Raw genomic sequence first — 26,450 nt, 5'->3', positions numbered from 1 at the left:
GTCTTCTCTCATGTTCCAAATATACCATGCCATAGGATGCAGCATGGTTTCCTGTTAAGACAGGGCATAAACCCTTCTCGGCTAGAAGGAAGGAACAGCATGGTGAGGTTCATGTAGACTGGGGGATAAAAGCCACTCCTTGCTGTCCTGGGCAGCAAATCGAGTGCTGACCCACTGCACAACCACTCTGAGGGATGCTCACTTCTTGCCCTGCAGGGGGACAGCTGGCTTCTGGACAGGCACAAGGCTTCTCCCATTCTTCATAGGGACTGTAGAGCCTGATCCTCAGCTGCCCTTGCTTTCATTCATCCCGTTACACCCTGCAAGGTGGTCTCAGAAGAGCAGGGACCTGCCCTAACTATGCTACTGCACTCTCAGAAGTCCTGCCTGCCACACTGCCCCTTGAGTATGGAAAACTTGGTCAGAGCACGTGCAGGAAGGTGGCAGCCAGGCATCCTCATTGCCAGCCCTACTGCTTGGGCTTCCCACAGCTGCACGAAGACCAAGCAGACCAAGAAGAGCCGTTTCTGCCTGATGGCTTCAGAGGTGCACCAAACACAAAAAGCAAAAGGTGGGTGAGGCTCTGTCCCTCTTCTTAGTGGCTGATGAATTGGATGACAAAAATAGTTGCAGATGATGTATTTATACACATTAGAGTACATAAAATATTTTTCCTGGTTTGCATATCCTTTAAAATAGACCTCTTTGTCTCAAATAAACTTCATACTGTTTCCATACAAGGACCCACACAGAGCAGAATGAACTTCCTACCATCACACAGTAATTTCTTTTGAAATCTTTACCACACAGACAGCGTGGCAAAGCAGAGTGTTGAAGACAAGTGCTTTCAAGAGATACTAGAAGACGTAGTGAAGTACAGGCATGGACAAGAGCCTTGTAAAGGTAAGGACCCCCTCTACTGACCTTAAGGTGATATCTTCCCAACAGACCAGAAGTACAGCTTGTACATGTGCATAATTATACACACTGTATGGTCTTATAGACATGTATTAATATATTCACAGACTTGCAACGTACAAATTCCAGCCATTAATATGACAATATTTTCTCTCTAGAGATGTATCAATACTGGTTTATTTCTAACGTCTATAGCTAATTTCAACTTTGGGTCATACAAACCTCATGTAATAGCATACCCATTTATCAAGTGTCATACTACATCACCAAGAAAAAAATTAAAGTTGAAATGCTTTCTAAATCAGTTCCTTTTGCCAACAGTATTTTGGACAATGCCATCTGTCCAAGGGTTTATTTCTACTAAGCAGTGTCTTAAAGCTCTGTTGGCCATGGGGCTGCATCCATTCTTCACATACAAATCAATGGATACCCTTAACTTCAGTGACAAGAGGGTAAGGTTTCATGCTATTAAAAAAATAATGCCCACAATATTTGTCAAACCAACTTCATTCTGAAATCCTCTGTCACTGCAAAAAAAAAAAACAAACAACAAAACACACACACCAACTGTTGGCTCACTTTAAAACTGAACTGTGGTTTAAGACCAAGTGCTATATCAAATCCAGTCATATATAGCCTAGGATTTAAATATATGTTTTAAAGTGACAGCTAAAGAGTTGTCTGGGCACCACATCCACCAGCTAATTCACATTTAAAATAAATCTGATGCAACCTGAAGTGCATAGTTTGTTTATACTTCAGAATGCAGCATTGGTTGGGATATCCGAGGCAATTCAGTGTCAGAAATACATAACCCATGATCATCCAGCACTCAGTGAGTCCAATATGCTCAGAGAAACTTGATTAAATCTCAAGTAACCTTATCAAGCATGGAACTGGGTGGTATAGTATACTCTATAAGGTATACAGCATATACTCATCATTTCAAGGTCAGCTAGTTCAAACACATCTATCCATATCTGTTAGGAAAGAGTTGGAAGTCTTCTATCCTAATTCATACAAGGCCTCAGAACTGATGTATGAAGAACAGTTAGACTAAAAGGAGAGAAAAATGTGCATGGAAAGACAGCCCAGAATGATACTGAGATAGGACATGCTAAAGGAAAAAAGCTAATCTCTCAGACATTGCATCAGTTTAGGTTCTCTTGATATTCCCTTAAAATACTCCTGGAGTTGTCCTTTGCTAGTAAGCCATTTCCTGAAAGGCAAACTGTTCAGTACCATAACATTTAAAATTTCTAGAATTACGTAATTAGAAAATGATATGCTTGAAGAAAACAAGACCACTCAAGGCATGAAAGTGATCAATAACAGCACAAGTAATTTTTTTTTTTTTTTTTAAACAAAAAACTTCCTATACAACTTCAGGTATCAGTAATAACGATAATTATTACTTTCATGATCATTAGATTGCTAGAGGATATTTGAATGTCAGCATTTAAAGATGGAGTTTGTATCTAACTCATCCTTGGAAGGCTTCACTGGCAGGCAACTTGAAATACGTCTTCAATATCAGCAGTAGCATAATGTAATGAGAAAATGAGCTGATAACTTGTGAAGTCAACATAATCTTCTGTTCTGGTAGAGGCCAAATTTAAGTGATTCCTGCTATTTCTGTCACTTAGCTCAGCCATTCCCTTTTATCACACCTTATATTTGTGTTGATCCCCAGGTAGGGCAAGTGAAAGCTTTTTTGTTGACAATAAGTCCAGATACTGAGGTCAGCCCTTCAATGCTGAAATGTATGATTAGCAGGTAGAATTAATCTAAAACTATCCTGTAGTTCTCTTAACTCCTAAAGCAATTGCTTCATTCCCACTAGCAGCACCTTTGTACACAAGTACATTAAGTGTTAAGCCTCACAAACCATGAAAACCTGAGATAACAGTGGCTGTACATCAAGGTCCATCAGGTGGTGGATATCAAACTGCTGTTCTCAGTGCTGTGGGCTCCATATATTAGCACTCAGAATAGTTGAATCAGCACACAAGTCCATTTCTTGAAAGGTATTAATCTTTTTAAAGGTGAAGAATTAATAACAGAGAGAGAGAGAAAGGGTGAGAGAAATGCAATCTGTTACAGGACTGGGAGAGTGCAAATGAAGATTAGAGCTGTAGGTAGCTGTCGCAAGAGATTGCAGCCTCTGGTGAGCAAACCCTCCCAACTCACTGGCATTTGTCACTCCAGCATTCTAGCCTAAATTACATTTAAAATAATTTTGAGACAGTGGAACTGCTCATAACTCGTGTAAAAGAGAATATTAGTATGGCAGGAGGCCGGAAGTAATGAAGGGTCTGGGATAGAGTCTTTATAAACATGTATTCCTTGCACAAGAAATAGGCAGAGAGGAACAAAGCAGTATGGATTTTCTAGCGTGTATTAAACTACAAGATGGAAATAACTACAAGCACAGAACAACCTGAAAAAAAATCAGAGGCTCACAGGGCTTTTAAAATCATTTGTGTTTCTCTAATCCTTGTCTTCTACCCAACCTACTACTTGACATGCTTTGGAACAGGTAAACAAGGTCCAGAAATGCACCTGCAGTATAGATGCAGGCAGGCTAAACACATCCTAATACAGTCAGTAACTATGCTAAACCCTCCTGGGAATTGGCTGAAGGGACAAACCGGAACCATTGGTTTGGAAGCAGGTTTTTTTTTGTTTGTTTGTTTGTTTGTTTTTTTGCTATTTCCCATTTCTGCTGAATCAAAGCAGGATTAAGCCCTTCTGGGGTTGGGATTTCACCAGACTGCAAACTCAAGGCTGGTGTCTACACCATCACATCCACTGACAGAGGGACAGTGGTGCCAGATGCAAGGGAGGGGTCCTCAACACCTAGTGCCACAGGGTGCAATAACGTATTCAGGTGTCTTCAGCTTCATGACCTGTTACTACCACTGTGTCCTGTCCTTATCAATTTTGTATCTCTTTATTTTTGCCATTGGTAGGAAGTATCAACAATGCACTTGAGAGCTGTTCTAACCCCCCCGTTTTCATCTGCTGGAGGGTTCCATAAACAAGAAACCCTAGACCCTACATCTTCCCAATCTCTTTCAAGTTTAGTGAGAAAACACATGTGAGAAAGAGTGCAAGACTGAAGTCAAATTTTTATTTTAGGCTTGCAAATTAATTTATGAGCAATGATGTAGCAATGCTAGCTGAATATGAGCCAGCAGTGTGCTCAGGTGGCCAAGAAGGCCAACAGCATTTGGGATTGTATCGATGTTGTATAGCAGCCTTCCTACAAACTGTGGCTCAAAACACTGTACAAAGCACTATCAAGCAATGTTTTAAATTAAATAATGGAGTTATAAAGACACTGATTAATGAATTAAAACACTTGGTCATAAATCCAATGAGAGAAAATTCAGAAAGCATAAGAAGTTGAAGATACATTTTGAGACAGATTTGAGAGGAGATGGAGACTTGGTGAAGCAGATACACAAGAAGGTTAGTCCATGTTGATGGCAGATCACAAGAAGAGTCTTGTATTGTGAGGAGCTATGATGAAGCATAGAAAAGGTCTAGAGAGTGAGGGCAGGAGCAGGAACAAAGCAGATGGTGTTCCACAGCCTTTTCCCTCATGCTGGCATTAACCATTAGGCGGTGGGATGGAGTACTATCCCAATTAGACTGGTGGCATTTACAACAGCCCATTTTGCTAAGCAAAAAAGGACTGGTACAGTGGAAGACCATTAAAAAAGCAGAGTAGGCTGATCAGATCTGAGGGGTCCACCGAGAACAAAACTGCAGGAACGGCAAAGGCAAGTGAAAATGGGAGGATCTGGAGAGACAGTAGAGGACATAACTGTTTTTGCACCTCACATATTTATATTCAGAAGGAACAAAAACAGATTTACTGGAGCGTGCATGCTATAGAGGGTGATATTCACAGGCAACATGAAAGTAGATAAACCAGGTCTTTTACACTGAGGTCAATCAGCTGCAGTCAATTGCTAGAATCATTCTCAGACTACGCACACCTTAGTCACCCAAATATAAGTCCTATGCTAAGGACTCTGAATTAGTGTTTTGAAAAACTCAGACAAAAGTTATAGTTAACTGCAACAATAAGCTTAAATACACTATCTGTCAACACAAATACATTTCTCTACCTCTTTGGAAGTTAGCATATTGCTGAGAGGCAAACCAAGCGAGGCTCTAGATAAAGTCTGAAGCATTAAATAAATTGATCTCTAAATTACATGCTGTAAGGTCTTATACAAGCAAGCTCCAGCTTCCTTACATTATGATAAGGGAGAAGGTAACAAGTCCAAACAAACACCATTTTGGCACCAGGCCTGCAATGAGGTCCAGGTAGTACTTTTCTAGAAGTCAGCATACTCTGGGTAGTACTATATTGACACAGATGCTACTGATGCAGAGGTCACTGCAACACTGATGCCAGAAGGACTAAGAACACAGACTTATTTCTCTGCAACATCACAATACATCTTTGACTTGGGGGCTGGCTTAGATCATTAGCATTTTCCCATACCTTTTGCAACTCCAAAGACAAGTCACTGCTCTAGCAACAAAACCCTCTTACCTAGAAAGCGATCCTTCCCTCTCTACCTGCTCAGGACAAAAAAAAGCCTTTCACCTCACTCATCTGTTTTTCACCTGAAGTAGACCAAAGCCCGTGCAAGTCTCTACTGATCTATGTGGAATTCATTTACAAAGAATTTATGTTGGAAGGTAAAGCAGATTTACCATGACTTAAAACAAAATAACGTCTGAATATGTCACATTAATAGATACAGACTAAAAAGGTCAAACATCTTGCAACCACACTATCCTGTTCCTGGTCACAAGATAACAGGAGTTAACCCTTTGTGTCAAGCTCCAGTGACCCTCCGCTCAGCATGACAAAGGAAATGTACCGCTGAGGTATCAGACCAGTCCTTGCTCCACCTTTCCTCTTTCAACATCATATGCTGAAAACATTTTCCAGGCACAGTACCTTGCCTTCAAAGCTAGGATAAAACCAGAAAAAAAATGGGAGGTGGAAGACAGGATTTCAGCCTAGTTCGGTCTAATTTTTAAATGGAGTCAGTGTTTTTCATTCTAGATGACTGCTTACTTATTCAACTCAAGTTCATTCTTAGGGGGATCTTGTCAATAAAGTCAAATCAGGCTCTCTGTGAGCAGTGAGGTTTTGAGGGCCTTTTTTGAGGGCTTCATTAAAAGCAGACAGTTTCTCTAACCTTTTAGCAGAACCTGTTATCTGATGACGTGAATTAAAGTCTCTCAAATGACTAATAATCATATCAAGGCTGCCATGTCAGCTTGTAGATTTGAATAAGAGGGTCTGAAAACATTTGCATGCCTCGATGTGCCAGTGCTAAGAAGCTAATGTGATAGTGCTGTCATAAAGCACTGGAAAGACATGACTTAATGTAATCTGTCATGTCATATGCTAATCTTCAGCCATTACTTGAGTGCTGTAAGTAAGTAGAAAGCATTTGGGAGAAATCCTTTTCAATTTCTCTGAGTACCACTTCTGCTGCTGGTCAGCTCAAATGGGTTTTGTGCATTTAATGCAGAGCTCAAGTCAAGTTGGTTTAGGTCACACTTAATTAACCAGCACGTTGATGGGTTGGGCTGGTATAGCACTATGGAAGATGGGTATTCCTGATACTGCCTAACAAGTAAATATTTCATATGCTGGAGGAAAAAAAAAAGAACCAGTCCTTGATAAGAAAATGTCCTTTCACAAAAACATTCTCTCTTTAGCAAGGCACTGTTTTCTGTGCCTCTCTTACCTTGCCTCTATACAATTTAAACAAAGATGATTATAAATACTTAAAAACACTTCCATTTGTAACTGCAAACTTTAAAACCACCTGATGTGGAGTTGTCATTTAAACAATAGACAAGAGAAAGCTTTAAACACAATGTACTTTTTAATAAGAACAGAAGAAATGATCAAAGGGAAAATTTAACTTTACTTATTTGTTTTAGGAAAATGACACCAACATTTTTTAATACACAGCAGGTAGAAGAGGGAGAAATTCTCACAATGCTAAGTACAGCATGTGGGATGGAAAATGAAACATTAGTGAGAATGACAGAAATTTCAGGACAATTTTAGCAAAGTGTGAAGGGATTTTGAGTCAACACTTGAAGGTTATTTTAATAATAGCTACAGCCTATTCAAATAAAAGCTTAAGAACCCTGTGCCTTTTGCAGCTATGAGGATGTTTAGCAGGGCTCAGCAGTTTGCAGCATACCCCAGCTAAACCTGAAGGCTTTGTGTTTAAAGATTTCAGATCATTTCAATTAGGACTGCCATAAAGAACTATGGGAACACTACACCCACACCAAGAATAAGAAAACTTTCCTTGTTCCGTTTTCTTGGTGGTCACATTGGAATCAAATGCTGCAAAAGTCAGACATTTCATAGACCTACAGGAAACGGAGATAGACAATCTTTACAGTATTAGGTCATTTTGTTCATTCTCTTGCCAATGTTGGATTGTTCCCCACAGTAAATTGTGAAGTGCTTCATTCAATCTAAATTTAAAATGATTCATTTTAATAGGGCTTCCACCATTCCCAAAGGGAACATGTAAAGTATTCTTACCCTCCAGCATCAAATGTGACTGTTCCCCTCTTCAGATCTAAGTTTTCCCCTATCTTGCTATGGTCTAGAAGAACACATGTTTTTTTGCAGACTCTGTTTCCCTTACTATTTAAACACTTGGAGAGTTTCAGATCAAGAAACAGTCTTCCCCTCATGAATGAATAAAATGATCCATGATATTGCATCAACTCTGTATGGGATCTGTAATCCTTCAGTCTTTTAATTCTGGGTTAAAGACCTTTTTCCTTCCCAGTTAATGTATTCTAGTGATTCTTCAAACACTCATCTTTTAGATGCCCTCCCCACACCCCTCCCAAAGTTCATCCTCTACTGATGACACTACTACAATGAAATAAAGTTACCTGCCTTTTTCTGCATCATGGAGGAATTACAAGTTTCCCATTCTCATTAGAAATACCATCTAGAAAGGCAAAGACCATAGGAACACAAGCCTTCACCAGTTCAGTGTAGTAGAACAGTCTCAAGTCTGGACAGATCACCAGGACACAAGTAATCTAAGCACTTATCTAAGTACTTTTGGTGTGAAATAACCCAAGACCAGAGCTAGAACAGATTAATTGACAATATTTTTAAAGAGACAGTTTCCCTTATTACTGAAAGTCTTGCCCATAGCCCAACATCACTACAAAGTTTGCAGAAGAGTCAGACAGAACATCAGTCACTATATTTCCTTTACTCTTTCCTAACATAGACCATTCACCAGTCCAGCTTCTTAATTTTGTTTTTCTCCAAACTTCTGACAACCTTTGAAGATAATGGTGCCCAAAAGTGATAGGGACTGCACATCCCAAAAGTAAGGCTGATGCATTTAATTGCCTTGTGCTGTATTTAAGGGGAAACAAGTTATTTTATTCACTAACAGATAGAAGGGGAGTATTTTTGTAGATGAACAGACAAGTTGAACTTTGGCCATATTAATTTGGTGGTCTCACACTTACCATTGCCAGGCAGCATGTTTTTCCAGAGCATTTGCCTGAAAACATCTAATCAAACTCACATTGGGTTTTTATCTTCAGTGCATTAGCTTCAGTTGCAAGTCCAGTTTTTCAAAAAATGTACACAACAAAACAAAAATAAAGAAACACCTTGGGTCCCACCTGAAGGCAGGCAGGAAGGTCTGGATGGTAGACCTAACACATTAATTCAAACTAACCAATGCAGTGAGATGACTTAACAGACATTTTAAACACACAGTTGATACTCTCCATTTATTTCCAGTGTATCATTGTCTTCTGAAAAGACCCACCCAAAGACTATCAATGCAGATTAATTTATGAGGGGACCTAGCCAGCACTGTGACAATATTTCCCAACCAGGAATAGGCTAAAACCACCTACCGATTTCACTTGTGGCACGATACAGCCAGCCATCAGGAGGAAATGTTTTCAATTATTGTCAGCTGAGTTGGTAGCTATGACTCAGTGTCTGCATGCATGATTACACACACTCAGTTATCCAAACAAAGCAAACAGTCTACGCTAGTTCAAAATTACTATTTATTGGTCTACAGAGCAAAATTTATCAAGCATCATAGAAGTATGAAGCATCAGAAAGAAGAATGTAGAGACATCCCTTATTGTAAAAGTCATTTACAATAGGTTTCCAAAGTTTATTGAAAACTTTGGAAAGAAGATGAACTTCATCCTAAATTTTTCATGCTTTATGATCAATAGGCTATAGGAAGTAAGCTCAAGTTGACAATATTAAACTGTGAATGTTTGTGTGCACCACTGCAGATAACTACCTGAAAGATATAAGTCAATAATACAACAGATGGGAAAGAGGTTATTCCTGTAGGCAAACAGAATGACTTAAACTAGTAAAACCAGAAACCAAGACTCTCCAGCAAAAAACTTCTGGAAGTTTATCAAATTTATATCTATTAGTTATTTCTTCTTGTCATTGGTAGGGGAATTATTAGGATTAGAGAACTGGAATCCTCCACACTGCCTTCCTCATGTAAATATGACCTTATTCTCCAAAAGTGACACAGCAGTACCAGAAGGAGATAAGGCTTAGAGAGCCTAAGTAAACTAAGATTCAGAATTAATAAAAAAAACAAAACAAAACAAAACAAAACAAAAACTATTAACAACAGACCCACTATACCAAAAAAAAAAAAAAAGTAATTTAAAGCAGAGAAAAGAATGCAACTGTTTAAAGCCTCCTCAGTCTGACTCTTCAAAGTTAAACAGGACTTGATTCAACCTATTAGAGCAACAGCAATCGAAGGCACCATATGGGCTAGCTTTCCATAAGACCCTGACAGTCAGATGAAGACGAATTTCTGAAGAACTCTATGTATTTGCCAGTTGCAAGGCAATTTACTGATTTTTTTACTCCAATATCAAACACCAAACACTAATTAAATAATGGTTTTACATTTCCACTAAAATATAGTTTGGGTTTAAAATTGTTTGGATATAACACAAGAAATCCACGGTCTGTATTTCCATATCTCAATGCATAAAGTCTTACAAATTAGGAATTAAGACAACTGTTTCTTCATTTAGAAAACTTAACATTTACTGTATCAGAAGAATCAGAAATACTCACAGAAAGAAAATCTTCCCAGAAGTACCAGCATTTTCTACAGTAAACTAGACAGGATGGATATTTGGAGGATTTCATAGATAGTTTTCTGTTCTTTAGACACATCTGCTAATATCATTAGGCACAGACACTGGGGTGGGTCCCCCATTTTCTTTGGCCCAAGTTTTGACCTCCCCCAGTATTAAAAGCCAGTGGGCTTTGATTTAGTTCCTTGCTTTTCCATAAGCAATAGGGCTAATGGCAAGCAGTCAAAATATTCCCTTAGAAGCTTTAAGTGGCATTAATACAAGTTTGGGATTTTACCAGGTCTTTGACTGCAGAATTCAGACTTTTCTACTGTAACACTACACATGTGAATGTTCTGAAGCTTCCATTACCTGCAGGCTTTAAAAAAAAAACAAAACAGAAGAATGTTTGATTTGGATAGTTGCATTAGATTAGGGGATATTAATGGATTATATCCACAGCCTCAAAAGTAATTGCCAGTTGTCTACAAGTGACTATTTCTACATGAAGGCCAAAAATTATCAAAGCAAACCACAAACAGTAATTCGTAAGCACAGAACATGCGCTCCCTGTTTATCTTTCTAGGTCAGTGCCTCCAGTCTACACAGAAGTTTCATTGCTTCTCAAATACAATAGACATCAGTTACAATTCAGAAACTGCTTCATTTATGAATGAATAAAGTGTCCTTTTGGAGGGCAACTGTTGTAGCATGGCCACTCTAGGGACAGATATTTTAGGTCTCATACCTGAGACCTAAAATGAGTCTATTCAGAAGTTAGTAAGAAAATTGTTTACTGGAAGTTCCTTAGTTCTATTGTACTGACAAGCAGAGGGCTTCAGATTTTCAGTAATACATTCTCTCACAAGCACATCATCCCAGAACACAAACTACACTATGTATAAATACGTGTTTATGTACAAACATACAACTTCCATATATTTTAAACTGTATAATATCACAAAAGATAACCTACAAAGAGAAATAGAAACAAAAAGTAAAATCAAAGCTGAGTCTGAGAAAAACTTCAGCTAAACTTCTTGTTTTCTGAACTATCATAATGTGAATTGCCATACAGTGATATCAGCTTAACCACTAACATAATATGCACAATAAAGCTAACAATATTCAGAACATATCAGTTTTTAAGTTTGGATAAAGTTGACTAGAATATCTAGGGAGCTCTTGTTCCTGCATAGAGCTTCAAATAAGATTAATGCACCTTAAACTTCTGCAAACAGCTAACAGCAGTTCTGCCCTTCTAGGAACTTGTGTCCAACAACTACTAATGTATTCTGCTTAAACATTCGAGAAAATGATGGAGCTCCTGTGACTGGACACATTCATATTTGGATCTGATGCTTAATGGTAGGCAAGTTTTTACAAGTCCACCAAAACACCTACACCATCTATTCGCACATAGCCTATAGGTTGCTCTACCATCATCTAGGTGAAGAGTTGCGATCCCAAAGCTGCCCCAATGGGAGTATGGTACATGCAACAGCCATCAATGACTGAGAGTTTATCTATCCACAATACTCACAACAATAAGCAAGGGCTTCTCAGACTTCTTAAACATTGGATAAAGTAGAAGCACAAAAAATAAAGAGCATAGTTTCATCCTCCCTGTTTTTTCAGTAGCTATGTATAATATAGATAAGAAAATTTCTGTCACAGAAAAATCATTCTGGACATGAATTTTCAGATGCTAATGCATAATTGATTTCAGAGCAGCTGTAGCTTGAGTACTCTGGGCTCCAAGCACACTTACAGTTCCATCTCTAGGATGGAATCTCATATAATATGGCAAACCTCAGTTTAAGAAATAGAATAAGTAAGAACACCACCTCTTTCTTTGCTTCTACAGCTTAGGAAAATCATCCAATTCATTCTTTATGTATCTGACCCTTTGAAAAAAGCAGCAAGAGTGTGGTTTATTTATTTCAGTGTTTTGAAATTTCAAGGTCAACACTGACCTCTGACAAATTGAGAGAACCAAAGAGCAGGTGGAACAGTGTAAGAACAGACTGAGATCTGAATGTAAAGCTCATCTTGGTTTAAAAAAAAAAAAAGAAACTCACCATCAAAGCAGTTCTGATAGACAGCAATGACCAAAGTAGTTACAAAGATTTGAGTATCTGGAACAAACTGCCTGGAGAGTAAAAATTCAATAGAAAGGTCTCCTTCATGAAGAGAGGGAGATAAAAGACACTCCCAAGAAGTTCATGATTTCATAAGACAAACATCTGTCAAGATCCTGTTTGTAAGATAGGATGATAGAACAGAAATCAAGTTTAAGCATGCAACAGTATCTATTGGAAAAAATAATAAATTACAAAGAACAACATAATGAGGTATGGAAGCCATCTGATCTCTTAAAAATCCAAGTTAATAGATATAGAATGAAATTTGGTGAAAGTATTCACCCATGAAGGAAATGAAACCTACAAAATGATAGAATACTGTATTCTGCTGATCAAGGAAAGGTTACTTTGAAAATATATTATATTGAAATGATTGCTGGTAGAAAGGGAGAGTTGCTTATCAGAAGGAAAGCAGACAGACATTCTCAAGTGAATTTAACAGTCTTCAATCACATGGATATGGTTATGGTATAACAATCTAAATCCTCTTATTTTAGTCATGAAATGGTATTTCTGAGATGCCAGAGTATCTATTAGCTGTATCTATTAGCTGAGCCACAGTCACTGGTGGCTCAGCTTCTTTGCTGGTGAAACAGTGGTTCCAAAGAATTCTAGACTTCAAAATACCTGATACTATATGGCTATTCAGATTGATAGGCTTTGAGACAAGTTATATCATTATGAGACTTGAAAAAGGATTAGTCCACACACAAGGACTTGACACCTACACATGTATAAGGAGAATCATGCAGTTCAGACATTCTCCATCCCTGGAGTTATCAGTGGAATTACCACCACCATTATAGAGAAAACATGCCATGATGGAAGCTTCTATTTTGAATGCAATGTGATTATTTGCAGCGTAGGCACAGTGGGTTTATTTAGCTAGAAGAATACAAAGTCCAATTTGATGAATATGGGCCAAAACCAGACTTACTTAATTCAGGAGGATGACAGCAATTAGAACACAGAACTCAAAGCTTAAAAAGCTGATATTAAAGAAATGCAGAGGAGAGTAAATATTGTATATCAAAACAGAAAACAAATTAGACCAAAACCAGTCACCAGAAACACCTGCAGATGTGCCAAAATAGCATTTACCTGTATCATAGAGGTGTAAGTGGTTTGCTGAAGACTTCCTTTTCTCTCCAGTGTAGGACCATTAGTGACAAGACTTGAAACATTGTCATCCTATTCTAGAATGACAAACAACTTCTAACACACTGGTACATTACCGTTACAGAAAACAAAGTTTCAGGACAAAGTTTCAAGAAGGCAACATTCTTCCCTGAACTACCCTGAAACACTACAAAGGTAAGATGAAGAAGGAAAATGAGTGCTACAACTAAGGTTTAAAGTGGTTAAGAACTAGACCCAGGGTGGCTGATGCGAGACAGCATGTCAAGAGAAAGGTGAAAAAAGTGACAGAAAACAAATGGAATGTAAGGAAAAAACAGTGAAATATTATGCCTCAAATTCCTCCAAGTGCCTGTACTTTGGGGTCCTCGTTTGGAGAAAGTAACATTTTGTTTTTTCCATGGAGCTAAGAATCATTTTTCCTTCCCCTTTCTACATCTTTGTGCTGCCTTTGGCATAACATAGAAAACAAAGTTAATAACAAAGAAAGGACTAGATTCCTTTAAAATGTTTTATTGTCAATTGTAATTCAGCTTTAAATGGACTCTTGTCAGTTAGGGAATTGGTCTCAATTATACTTTTTTTTTGAATGTGAGAACAGTATGAACTACGAAATATGACTATCGGCATTGTATGAGCTGTCCTATGGGATCTCCCCTTTCTCCATTCCACCCTCTTTGGAATACTTTTGTTGTTATGGCACCATACCTCAGAATTGCTGTTTATCTGCAGTCTCTTCTAGCGGCAAGGATTGGAAACAAAAGAGGAAGGAAAAAAATCTCAGCTTCACAGCTTTCTGTGTGCTTAGGGCCACATGCATTTTCCCCTTTTGCTGCCTTCTACAAATCAATTTTTTAAAATATATACAATGTCTGCTATTGTATTGAAATGTCTCAGCTCAGTCCATCACAGCTAATACTAATTTTAGTCTTCAAATAAAGGTGAATGCTTTGGCTCTACTATGTACACACAGCTCCTAAAAAAGCCTCAAAATTCACTTACAAGTATTTGTACTATTTTAACACTGTCTAGAGAACCTAGTTTCTGTAGACTATGTGCAGATGTAGGTGCTACCTATATTTGCAAGACCTTTGATCAACGTGACTTTCACCACAAGCCAAGGATAGTTCATAAGAGCAATAGAGGAAGTCTGATCAATCCTTGGTCTATGAGGCAGACTAAACACAATTTAAAGAAAAGCATGGCTTTACTACTCAACACAAATGTTTTAAAGGATGAAGCATTTCCTAGACCCTCAGCTCTTAAAAAGATGTATTACGTTGATAGAAATTCCAATATAATACCAAGAATGATCATATTAAATTTCTAAAAAAACACTGGAGTCATAACAAAAGGTACAGTAAGAAGCTGGCTGATTGGACTAGTGACATATATACTACCATAATGCTGAAAGAAGCAAGGTACAGATCTAAAAGACTAAATCCAGCTAGGAAACAGTAATTACAGTGGAGAATACCATGCCTAAGTTTAGGGAGTATTTCTAACAATGCAGTAATAGAAGTATGAAATAAAGGATTAGAAACACTAGAAACACTCCAAATTTTTCAGCTTTGGAAATCTGATGTATTAGCACTTCCAAAAATTTTATCCTAAGTTTTCCACCAAAATATCTCAACACAAAGAATACAGAACATGCATCTTTAGCCTTTGCATTGTCAGTTCCACAGCTACGTAACTTGTATTTTTAAGTTCCTGCAATGACCAAAAAATCATGATCATGTTTGAATTGTATTCACGATGCTGTCCTTAAGGGTGCAAGCACTCAAAATAGAAAGTCTGAAGTTATCCAGCAGACCAAGAAAATACTGCCTTGAATGCCAAGCAGAAAACTGATGTAATTGGGATAGAGTTGGAAGTGTGTGGACTACGGACATTAAAAGTGAGGTAGTTGGGACCAAGTAAAAGAATTAATGGAGTAGCATAAATAGGGTATTGAATGTGTTAACCTTTTACTTCCTTACTTTCTTTTGTTTGTGTTGGCATATAGGAAGTCTATCAGCTTCTAGTTAAGTTTGCTAAAGTCTGAGTGTGTGGCTAGGTAGACAGCAAAGTAGACAAATACAAGTGTAGTATACATTATTACAGAGCATAAATAACATTGGCTAAAAAACCTAAGACAGCTTTGTTTCATATATCTCAAAGTAGAAACAGAAGCACTATATAGTATAATATGATACACTACAAAGTAAATTGAAGAATTGTGTGCAATTTTAGTTCAGTAGGACCCAATAGTACTTGTAGACATGTTTAAAGTAGTTTATGATGCCTCTCATGCCAAGATATACAAGGCATTCTGTTCGTAAGAAGAGGCATGTAGAATAGAAGTGAGACATGGACTGGGCTGATCCACATCAACTGGAAGATTAAGAACCTTGCTCACTCTATGCAGAGGAGGAAGAGTCTGGAGACATTTGCTGCAGAAGGATAAAATTAATTTGGAGAACGACTGACATCAGGTTTCAAACTTCTTAGAAACTGAAGTTAATGTGTGCTAGAGTAAATGAGAACACTGGGAAACAAAGAGGTAAGAACAATATATAATACTCTACATATGCTGAATGAGAGCACAGGGGAACTGCAACAGTAAATAGGATCTGTTGAGAAAGATTCAAAACCAATTATTAAATATTTAAGGGATAAGGTACCTAGAGGTTGATGCCTGTCAAGTTCTTTGCCACAACAACATCCTAAGTCAACACAGGGTAAATACTTTGTGATCTTCATCTGAAAGTGAAAAACATTCTCATGGATATCTGCATGGTTATGGTTAAATAATTGTTTAAAAGAATGATGAAATGCTTAGCAAGCTAGCCTCAGTAGCAGACTGCTAAGATATCATCTTGCTCTTCTCATCAATTCTGTTCTTGTCACTGGTATACTCAGAATACATATTGCTCTGATTGCTCTAATTTGATACTCTGCTAGTCTGAAGCAATCAACTTCAGTGTTTCTTTTTTCCCCCCAAATCTGACCAAAAAATAGGCTTTCCCCCTTTGACTGCTAGCAAAGGGAAGCATGGCAATGGATATGTATGTATTGACTAAAGATATTCAAGAGAGCAAAGAGCAGAGTAGAGGGTAGTCACACTGCAGATACCTAGTAAGGGAGGACAGTCAAATTCCCCATATCATCAGTAAATAGGCAGGCTCCTTTTGAGGTTCTCTTAGGGGAATAAAATTATCCTCTTGAACAATTTTGAAACATTTCCTTCTGCTTTCTTGCTCCCCTTCCTACTCCTCCCAATCTGCTGCTGCAAACCTAAAGAAGAGTCATTGCTAGTTCTTTTCGCCCCGAATTGGATCACAACATTGGATTTTTTTTTTATTTAATTATTATTATTAATATAAAAGAAGAGGTCCAGGTCATAGAAGATGCTGAATGCTCTCAGCTTGAGAACTCTGTAGATCAGACAATCACTTGTTAGCTGTACAGAAACAAGTATTTCTGGATTAGTCTGATATCTCTTTCCTTCTGTCTCTTAAGCTGACCTCCTCACCCCCTGCATCTCCTCAGCCTGTTTTACCCACTTCACCATACAGCCTCTTTTCTAGCTTCTCTCCTGAGCTCCACATTCTTAAGTGTAACAGCCCCCATGTTCCTTCCTTCCCAGGACAGCTGGGAAATAATGCATGACTTCTGTAGTGTTGGGTTTCCTTCACTCAAAGTTCAGTTTTAATAGTGAGAGTGAATGGTATCATGACAGCATCAAAGACTGTCCAAGAGACCCTTTGAATCAGAGTGATACAGCCAGTTCCCCTCCCCTGTCAAGGCATGGTGAGATGCTATACACTCCACTATATCACTTTTGGCATTGTTCTGAAACACCGTGGCAGAGCTTCCTCACAAACAGCATACATTTTAAAAGTGCCTTTTTAAAGGATGAAGTCATTTCTAAATAAAACAATAAATTTCACACTACATATAAAACAGAGTAGGATACAGGTGTTTTAAAATAAGCCTATCAAGACAATTTACCATTAAACAAGTAAAACACCAAGAGCTTCATGAAAGAAGTAGTAGGATAGGACTTTGGCTGAAGACAATATTTTAACAGACACATTTTGAAGATAATACAATTAGAATTAAGCCTGCTCTTAGACTTGTATAGCTGAAGACCTACAGTTTAAAAAGAAAACCGTGTCAGTCTGCTATAGTAGCTTATTTCACACTTGCTTATCTCTGTGATAGTATGACTTATATAACATTAACAAAAACTTAAAGGAATAATAGCAAACGTAAATACAAGTTGAGAACTGTCTCATCTAATACATGATTTTATACATCAATTAGTTCAATGATTAAAATAAAGAATATGATTAACATTTTTCCTTCATCCATCTTCATTTTCTAAGCAGCTCAGTTTAAAAAATAGTGCTGTTTCCTATTCATTATAGTGAGTTTTGGATGTTAAACAAAGACAGACCAACCTTAAGCCTTTTGATAAATATGATGCTGCGGTAACTGCAGCATTCACTTTGTATCCCATTTCTCCAAGTTCCTGTCAGCCAGATGTCACTTGCAATGCAAACACTAGAAAAATATGAAATAATAATTTCATACATCATCTATGTGAGCACGAGCCAGTCAAACATTCAATACAAATTCAAACTGCTACTACACATAAAGCAAATATCATCCAAATAATATTTAGAATGATTGAAAGGATTTTGATTTGGAAGTGTATTCTCTTAAGCTAAGTGGTCCCCAAGACCATCTAGAAAATTCAATTGTTTCATTTTAAAATGTTTTCTGCCCAAAATTATATCAAATCCTAATGTCTCAGTAGAAACACATGGAATTGGATTGCTGACTGGGCGCCTGATGTCAAAGAGGAATCTAATTTTCCAATGGCATTTCCTCATACTGTCTCACCAAAACACAAAATTGATAAAATTTTAATGGATAATTTTCAGAGCAGGACATTACCCATTGTGCTGGGAAATAGCGCAGGAGAACACCATGTAGTATCAGAAAGGCAATGTATCAGAAAACAGTTTGAATAAACATTAATACACAGAACAAGCCTTACATTCTGCAATTTTTCTCTTTCAGGTAAAAGCAGAATTCAGAGGGTATATTTTGCAGTAGCAGGACCATCTCTCTCCCCTTCCTTTTCCAGGACACTTTTTTTTTTTTAAAAAAAAAGTGATCTCTTAAAAGCATAGGTGCAATACATCTCTTGAAAGGGCACTGTGTTAATCTATTACTGTGGTGACAGTCACAGTGAAATTCTGGCTGAAATCTATTGCGAAAGTCATATTGTCTTCACTGAACACTTAATGTAACAAAATGTTCTGTTAAGCATCTGTACAGCGAAGACTGCAGTAATGAAATAAATATCACCCTTCTGGATCTTCTGATAGGACAAGGTACTGCAGGCATCAAACATAACACCTATAGCCATAACATAATATAAGGTGAAAAGTACTAAATGCTACTCCTGGTGACAAAATTTAACTGAAGAGCAAGGTACTCATTAACTGTATTATATCACCCAGTAATGATGCAAAATGTTTATGGCAATGTGTTATTTAAAGTGTATTCTTCTCTGACTAATTTTCCTTTCTATGAAGTCTGGTCATTAATCATGTAATTTGAGACATATTTAGAAAATACAACTGGACAACTAAAAAAAGTCAACTGAAAAGAAGATCTTACTAACCTTTGTGATTTACTTGAAATTAGAAAGGAAGCACAGCAGTGAAATATGTGGTGAACAGGACTGAGCCAGCTTTCCATTTATTACTAGCTGGGTTTTGGCATCTGTATATATACTCAATATTTACAGATGATTGTTTATGCTGATATAGAGAGGAAGAACAGCATTTATGGTTAGGAGACCTATATCTGCCTTCATCAAGACTTCAGCATTTAAAAGCTTTAATAAATATCTAAGTAAAACTTGCAGAACATTAAAAAGACCACAACAAAGGAGATCACAATGATGAAAGTGGAGAGGTTTAGTCTTGTGGGGAAAAAAAGAGGCTTGTCCACACCACATGCCAAGTCAGTCATAGGTTAGTTTGCGTCTTTCATAGCCATCTCAAAAAAAAATCACTTAAGTCCTCAAATAGGTTAAAGATTAGGGCTGGTTATGTTGCCAGAGATACCTCTCTAGCTACTGTTTTCTTTCAGAAACACTCAGTTTTACTTCACTCCTCAGAGACCAGAGCCATTCTGAAGAAATGAATGTTTTTGGCTAGCTTCTCTTGGTTCGCAGCACGCTCTCTTCCAGTTAGCTTTGGTATGAGACTTCTCTAGATCTCTAGTCAGTAACATGCTTTTGGCACAATGCAAAAGCCATATTAGAGCTTGATAGGACATAGCTTCTCCAGACCCTGTCTATAACTGGAATATAACCAATTTTCTTAAGCTATAGCTACTTTTCTTTCCCATGACCCATCAAGTCAGTTACACATTCACCCAATGCTCTCATTTCTGCCACAGCCTGCCAGATTGCCACACATATTCCAAGCAGTGTGCCAGTCACCTTTGTTCTGCCTGCAGCTCACAGGAGTTCCCCCTCCTAGGGTTAAAAACAGAAGGGAAGGGGGGAAAAAAGCAAAACTGAACTGGATGCTTTTTCTTCAGTGTGAGGAAGCAAAACAAGATCCCTCCCATTCTTTCCCCTCCTTCTTATCCCGTTCCATCCTCTGCAGCAAGAAAGGAGCTTCCATTCTCTCTATTCTTCAGAAGTAGAAGAGAACTGTTTGCATTGCACAGAAATTCAACTGGGAACAATATCCAGTGCAGGAAAGGAACTATTTCCAGAGAGGACTGAAATTCTCAGAGGGTTGGTAAGATCTGCATTGTCCTGATTTTGCTGCTCCCAGTAATGAAATCTAAACAGACTTTTATTAACAAGTCTTTTCACACCTCTTCTGCTCTCAGCAGCTGAGCTCAGCACAGAGATAGACAATAACCCAGTAACTTTAAGCAGCTTTCTGTGCCTCTCTCAAATGGAGCATGCATTGGTTACCTAACTGTGCATGAGTACAATGCAGCACAGGCATCAGCTCCTGCCAAAACTGTATTACTGAAGGAAATTGCAAAATTGACAGATTTGCCATCCTAAAGGCATAATGGTCTAAGAATGAAGAGGTGAGTGAAACAGCCAATTCCCCCAGACTTTGTTCTGAATCCTGCACTGATAGCCCCTGGTAGTTCAAAGGCCCAGAATAACTATTTAATTATCAAACTGACTTATGAGTTCACTTCCAGCTTTGTAAACACCATTAAACTTTTTTATATTTTATTTTAACCAGAGAAAAGCACACCAAAATCACACTGTATCTATCTACACCTTTCTTCATTTATAGAAGAAGGGTCTGAAACCCGTAGTTTTATCCTTACGGTCTGCCCCTTCTCCTCAGGAGTATTTCAATTCTCTCATTACCAGATGAATCTTTATTTTCTATTTCTCTTAATGCTTTGAACTTTCTAAGCAAGCAGTTTAGATTGGTATCTGTCCAGGAGTCCAAGTCATTGTGGTCATACTCAGAATACCTAAAACAAGGTGGGCAGACACTGGAGCTAGTGGAGAGAAGCACGCACAGCAGAATTGCTACAGAGGCTGGTAGCAGTCCAAGTAGCTGGTGCATCTGTGTGCACTAACAACAAATTTTGCCTCAACTCATTGACATACTCTATTGTACAACTTGCCAGTGATTTCTTACAGCAGAGTTCATCAGATAAAATCTGAAGTTATCACAGTAACCTCTTCACACAAGAGAGAAGGAAAGCTGTACACAGAAAGACTGTGTTGGTTTCCACAAACTGGACTCAATGAGACATTACAAGGATAAGAGATACAATAAATTTTTCATTGCAATATTTAACCTTGAAAATGTGCATTTAGGCATAGGTTGATCTTACACCTCTATCCTCTTTGCTTAAAGGCTTTTTAAATACAACTGCACCTCCAAGACAAAATATTTTTATTACCTCGTGTTCACACTGTACTTTGAGGAAGCAGAACGTTTATCTAAGTGCTAAGCACTATTAACATCATCCTCTTCTATTTTTTCCTCTTTCAACTTTTAAAGTGAATGTAGTGCTTGTGGAAGTTGTTGGATTGACAGCCCTGAAGACAGAAGTGCAGCACACCTGCTGAGCCAAACAGAACTAAAACGTAGAAAAACCTCTCACCAAGTTCTAAATGCATGCTTCATTTAGTTACTATTATATGACTAGGTTTAATACTAATACTGAAAAAACTGTTGCTCCTATTTATTTGTTTTAAACATTGGTTCAATCTCCTTATACTCTACTTTCAAAAATAATTTCTTACTGACATGCAGCACTCCAGAGACTGCTTCCCCGCCTTCAAAATCCTACAATACAATGGGATACTGTTGAAGCATAACTTCAAGCTACTGCAGTCAGGCATAATGCTGCATCCCAGCATTCACTTTGCACATCACAGAAAGGTACATTACCTCGTCTCATAGTACTACTAACGACACTAACTGCTTGAGTACAGCAAGCTACTCTATGTTATTGTTATATATGTTATATAATGTTATATTGTCATATATGTTGTATGTTATATAAGGCCAAGTGCTGGGTCCTGCACCTGGGGCGCAATAACCTCAAGCTGAGCTACAGGCTGGGAGGGGAATGGTTGGAGAGCTGCCAGGCAGAGAAGGACCTGGGAGTGATGGTGGATAGTCGGCTGAATATGAGCCAGCAGTGTGCTCAGGTGGCCAAGAAGGCCAATGGCATCCTGGCCTGCATAAGAAGCAGTGTGGCCAGCAGGGCTAGGGAGGTGATCGTCCCCCTGTACTCGGCTCTGGTGAGGCCGCACCTCGAGTACTGTGTTCAGTTTTGGGCCCCTCGCTACAAGAAGGACATCGAGGTGCTTGAGCGGGTGCAGAGAAGGGCGACGAAGCTGGTGAGGGGTCTGGAGAACAAGTCCTACGAGGAGCGGCTGAGGGAGCTGGGTTTGTTCAGCCTGGAGAAAAGGAGGCTCAGGGGCAACCTTATCGCTCTGTATAAGTACATTAAAGGCTGTAGCAAGGTGGGGGTTGGCCTGTTCTCCCACGTGCCTGGTGACAGGACGAGGGGGAATGGGCTTAAGTTGAGCCAGGGGATGTTTAGGTTGGCTGTTAGGAAGAACTTCTTTACCAAAAGGGTTGTTAGACACTGGAACAGGCTGCCCAGGGAAGTGGTGGAGTCACCATCCCTGGAAGTCTTTAAAAGGCATTTAGATGTAGAGCTTAGGGATCTGGTTTAGTGGGGACTGTTAGTGTTAGGTCAGAGGTTGGACTTGATGATCTTGAGGTCTCTTCCAACCTAGAAATTCTGTGATTGTCTAAATCTGAAGTTCAGAGACTTTCAGTGAAAGATCTGTTCCTTTGGTTGTCTAAGAAAGATCAGTAACCCTAATTAAGTCAATACTGAAGCTACAATTCAAGGTTTCCTGATATAGGAGGCCTTTTGTTTTGATTTAAACACCCTAGATTTCCAGTAATGCACTTTTAACTACTAAAGTGGCTTTCCCCCCCTCAAGTCCTTTTTGGGAAACCTAAAGACACAACTTACCTTCTGAGAAAGATCTCTGTACAAATATATTTATGTCTCTTGTAAAGCTTCTCCTTGATCTCACCTAAGATCACCACTCCTTCCACAATACTACCATACCCACTCCCTTACAAAAGGACTTTCTGAATCAAACATTTACTACCTAGGCACTTTACACTTTTATCCACTTCGTCTGTTTGCCTCCAGGTGGGACTGCTTCAGATTTATAGGAAAGGATTGATCCCCATTAACTACAAAGAGCACATCAGATGCAGAACACCTGCAGTGTGTAGAGCTGTTACTAACACCTCCTGTTTCAGATTCTTCTAGAATATTCCTTCACTTGTCTTGACAGGTCCTGAGAAGCAAATTTTATGCCTGGAACATCTTCACTCCTGAGTAACTTCAAGACCAGACATTTACAGAAAGTCATTCCTTAGCATTTCCAGTTACTTTTCAGTTCGGGAAGTTTCTCAAGGTTTCTTGTCAGGGCAGGCTGGTCTTTTATGATTTTCAGCCTGCAATGCTGCTCCTTTCTATTTCATCTTGACTTAATGCCATTAGTCTTCTTTCAAAGAAACCTGAGTATTCTTTTCCTAATTTATCTAGATGGTATCCTGACAGCAGCTCCCTTGATCAAACTTTGCCATTTATGTCTCTCCCCCAGTTAATCATTCTCTGAAATGAGATTTATAGTAAAAAAGAATTAAATCAAGTCTGACTTCCTTCAAAATTCTTGACTTTCTGGGATTCTAGATGCTCACTCAGGCCAGGCCCCTTGGAGACACTGTGCTTTCTCTCATTTACTAAACAGGCTGTTAGGGCTATTTTCCTATACTGGAGGGCCATGGCAGGCTTTGTCATTGGTGAAGCTAAATAAAGGCTTAAAGGATACAGGTATGATACTGAGATATCTTGCTGTTTGATAGTACTCTTAACACGTACTCCTCTTTGTCTATTTCTGGTCGTGTATTTTAAAAATTGAATCTGGAGGCAGAGAGTCCACATGGTAATTCTTCTTGTCTGCTTCTTGAAAGCAAGAGTTCTCTATTATGTAAAATATCTCTGCAGAAGTACAGGTTCCCAGATGTCCTCTTTCCTTCAGATCTTGATTTTCTATCACTCCATGTGTGGGCATCAGGTAACTATTGATTTGTTGTAAAGAGATATATACATATAAGCTTTTTATAAATGTGGTCAACATCTTTTGTTTATCTGTCTCATATCTCTTCAGGTCTGTTTTTGAAAAAAAATCTCCAGCTTGTGTAACGCAAGATGATCCATTTCATACAGGTCAAACCTGTTCTATGCTGCTAGCAGATTTCTGCAAGTTGAATTCTTAGTCCCTATGTGCAAGATGTCTGTGGCCTGGTCCCCAGAAGTCTAAAAGAACAACTGTCACCAGCATCTCTATCTCTCTGACCGGTGAAAATCTCTACTTTAAGAGTAAAGCTCATCTATGAAGGAGGTGAAACTTTTCATCATCTTGAGATGGTAAAATGAACTGCCTCGAGGGAATAAAACAATACCACAATAATTACCACCTCCCCCCGCAATGAGAAGCACATTTCTTTATAACTTTGCTGGCATAAACATGGATATAAAATGAAGCTCACCCTTACTTAAACAAGAAGTGTTATTGACCAGCTTCTCCAAGCTTTGGGAAAAGCAGAAATTTAAAATGATACACAGTAGATGTGTAGTGGTATTTGTTGGTGCAAGGCCAGCAAGTGCTGAGGTTTTACAGAGCTCAGTACATCACAGAAATGTGTGTGTGTGTGTGTACAAAACAGTTGTACGTCTACATGCAGATCTACAAGTGTATAGAAAAGTTAAAAAACAAACAGAACAAAACAAAAAACCTACACTAGGACTTTTGTGAAATCTCATGTGACAGATCTGCATTAGTGGTTAAGGCAGAAATGATCATCCAGCTTTACCAAACATCACTGATTTTTACAAGAAATAGGTTTACAATCTGCTAAATTGAAGGCAAATTATCATCCAGTTTCTTATAGTACAAATGGCTGCATTTAAAGTATGTTCTTGTTCTCAGGTCTAAAGCATTACAAGACCAAAATGTTCTGTATCTCATCTCAAATTTTCAAACAATCCAATATCCAGACTATATATAGATATATTCTTGCTGTTCAATCTCTTAAAAATCAATCAATATTAATGTGTCTGCCTTAAACTTTTAAGGTCATTGTCTCCCTTCTGACACCTTTAACTACATCAACATCACATTATATCATTATAGACTCATGAAGCAATGTACTTTTACATTTCTGCAAGATAATGCCTCTTTTGTGTTTCAGTTTTTATCATAATATAAATCTTGAAATGTAATTTGCATATCTTTTGTTTAGCAAAGGAGACCCCCATTTAAGACTTTGTCATTTTAATACATAGACTTAAAAGTGGTTGACTTTTTAAAGAAAATGCACCAAAATATTCCAATTTATTCTTCAACTGAAGCGGCTGCTGCATCAGTAAATTAGTAAATTCCCTTAACAATACACTTGCTAACAATTATAGTCTGCCTGCCTTGGGCTGACTTGACAGTACGGCTGCCATCTGTTGAGAAGTCCATTCATGGATTTTAAAGGGCTATTTATAGCTTTTTATTTTATACTTTGCAAAATACCTCTTTGCTCTTCACCCTTACTGCCAGTTACTCTGTCTTTCCTGCCCTCTGTTCATCTCTCTTTCCACCCTGCTAAAGAGCACTGGTATATGTCCAACATCGAACTGTCTCTGCACCAGCAGCCACATCACAGCTCCCAGGTGCATTCAATTCTGAGTCAAGCCTGGCCCATTTTTAATGGCTGAGGTGGACAAGCAGAGAGGAGGGAGGACACTTCTGGAAAGGAATGGACAGAAATGAGCAGGATCAATCAAGAAATTCAAAAGCAGCCGTGAAGGAAACAAAATCAACACGATGAATGGGAAAGGGATGCTAGGAGCCCCAGCTCTGGATAGATTATTTCATGAATTCCTCCAATAAATAGGGATCCCCTAGGGAAATTCAACACCTGGCAATCTTAGTGGATAGTGGTGCTGCAAATAAAGCATAATGTTCACCCCTCTGGTAAATTCAAGCAATTAAACCCCTTTTAAAAAAAGGCCCTCTTAGGCTTTCTGCCCAGTAAACTCACAGTGAAAAGCAACTTTAATAAATGTTATAAATCTCACCTCTGAGCCAACAGGAAATTCAAATGTTTGCATGTGCAGGAGCCAGGGAGCTGCTGAAACAAAAGGTAAATGTGTATATTAGAATAGGTTATGCCAATACTCTGACTGGATGGTAGTGGAAGCGTCAGGCACAGAGACACAACATTTATTTTATAAGATAAGCACCTTCTGGTGGTATCTCTGATCATTTCTGTTTGTGTCGCACCAGAGTTCTCCTTTCCCTGGGAGTAGACAAATCTGTTTAGCGATGACCTTGCTGGCTTGATGAATTTAGGATTACTTCTTATCATGCAACACTACTGGAAAGTTGTTTTGAGTTTTAAT

The 26,450-nt window shown here is 38.4% G+C and overlaps 1 protein-coding gene and 1 long non-coding RNA gene across 3 annotated transcripts in view; one reads left to right on the top strand and one right to left on the bottom strand.

Annotated features, from left to right (window-relative positions):
• LOC311440453 (uncharacterized protein) overlaps nucleotides 1-26,450 on the bottom strand; it is a 509,298-nt gene that overhangs the window by 235,840 nt on the left and 247,008 nt on the right. Inside the window, exons 1-2 of one of the 2 annotated variants that reach the window (XR_014695424.1) lie at nucleotides 22,953-23,085; nucleotides 17,837-17,939 (exon numbers count right to left, since the gene is read on the bottom strand). The gene's annotated coding sequence lies outside the window, so the exon portion shown is untranslated. Of the gene's footprint in view, nucleotides 1-17,836; nucleotides 17,940-22,952 lie in introns of those variants that run through there. The other variant, XR_014695425.1, reaches the window with a different exon arrangement.
• On the top strand, nucleotides 23,202-24,606 carry LOC311440850. Its single transcript, XR_014695633.1, has 3 exons — nucleotides 23,202-23,828; nucleotides 24,003-24,072; nucleotides 24,166-24,606. It is a non-coding gene; the product is annotated as an uncharacterized lncRNA (long non-coding RNA).

The sequence above is a fragment of the Aythya ferina genome, assembly GCF_964211825.1.
Source record: "Aythya ferina genome assembly, chromosome: 8".
Classification (NCBI taxonomy): domain Eukaryota; kingdom Metazoa; phylum Chordata; class Aves; order Anseriformes; family Anatidae; genus Aythya; species Aythya ferina.
Note: the sequence above shows the minus strand (reverse complement) of the source record. Positions and strands in the feature narration are given on the sequence as shown.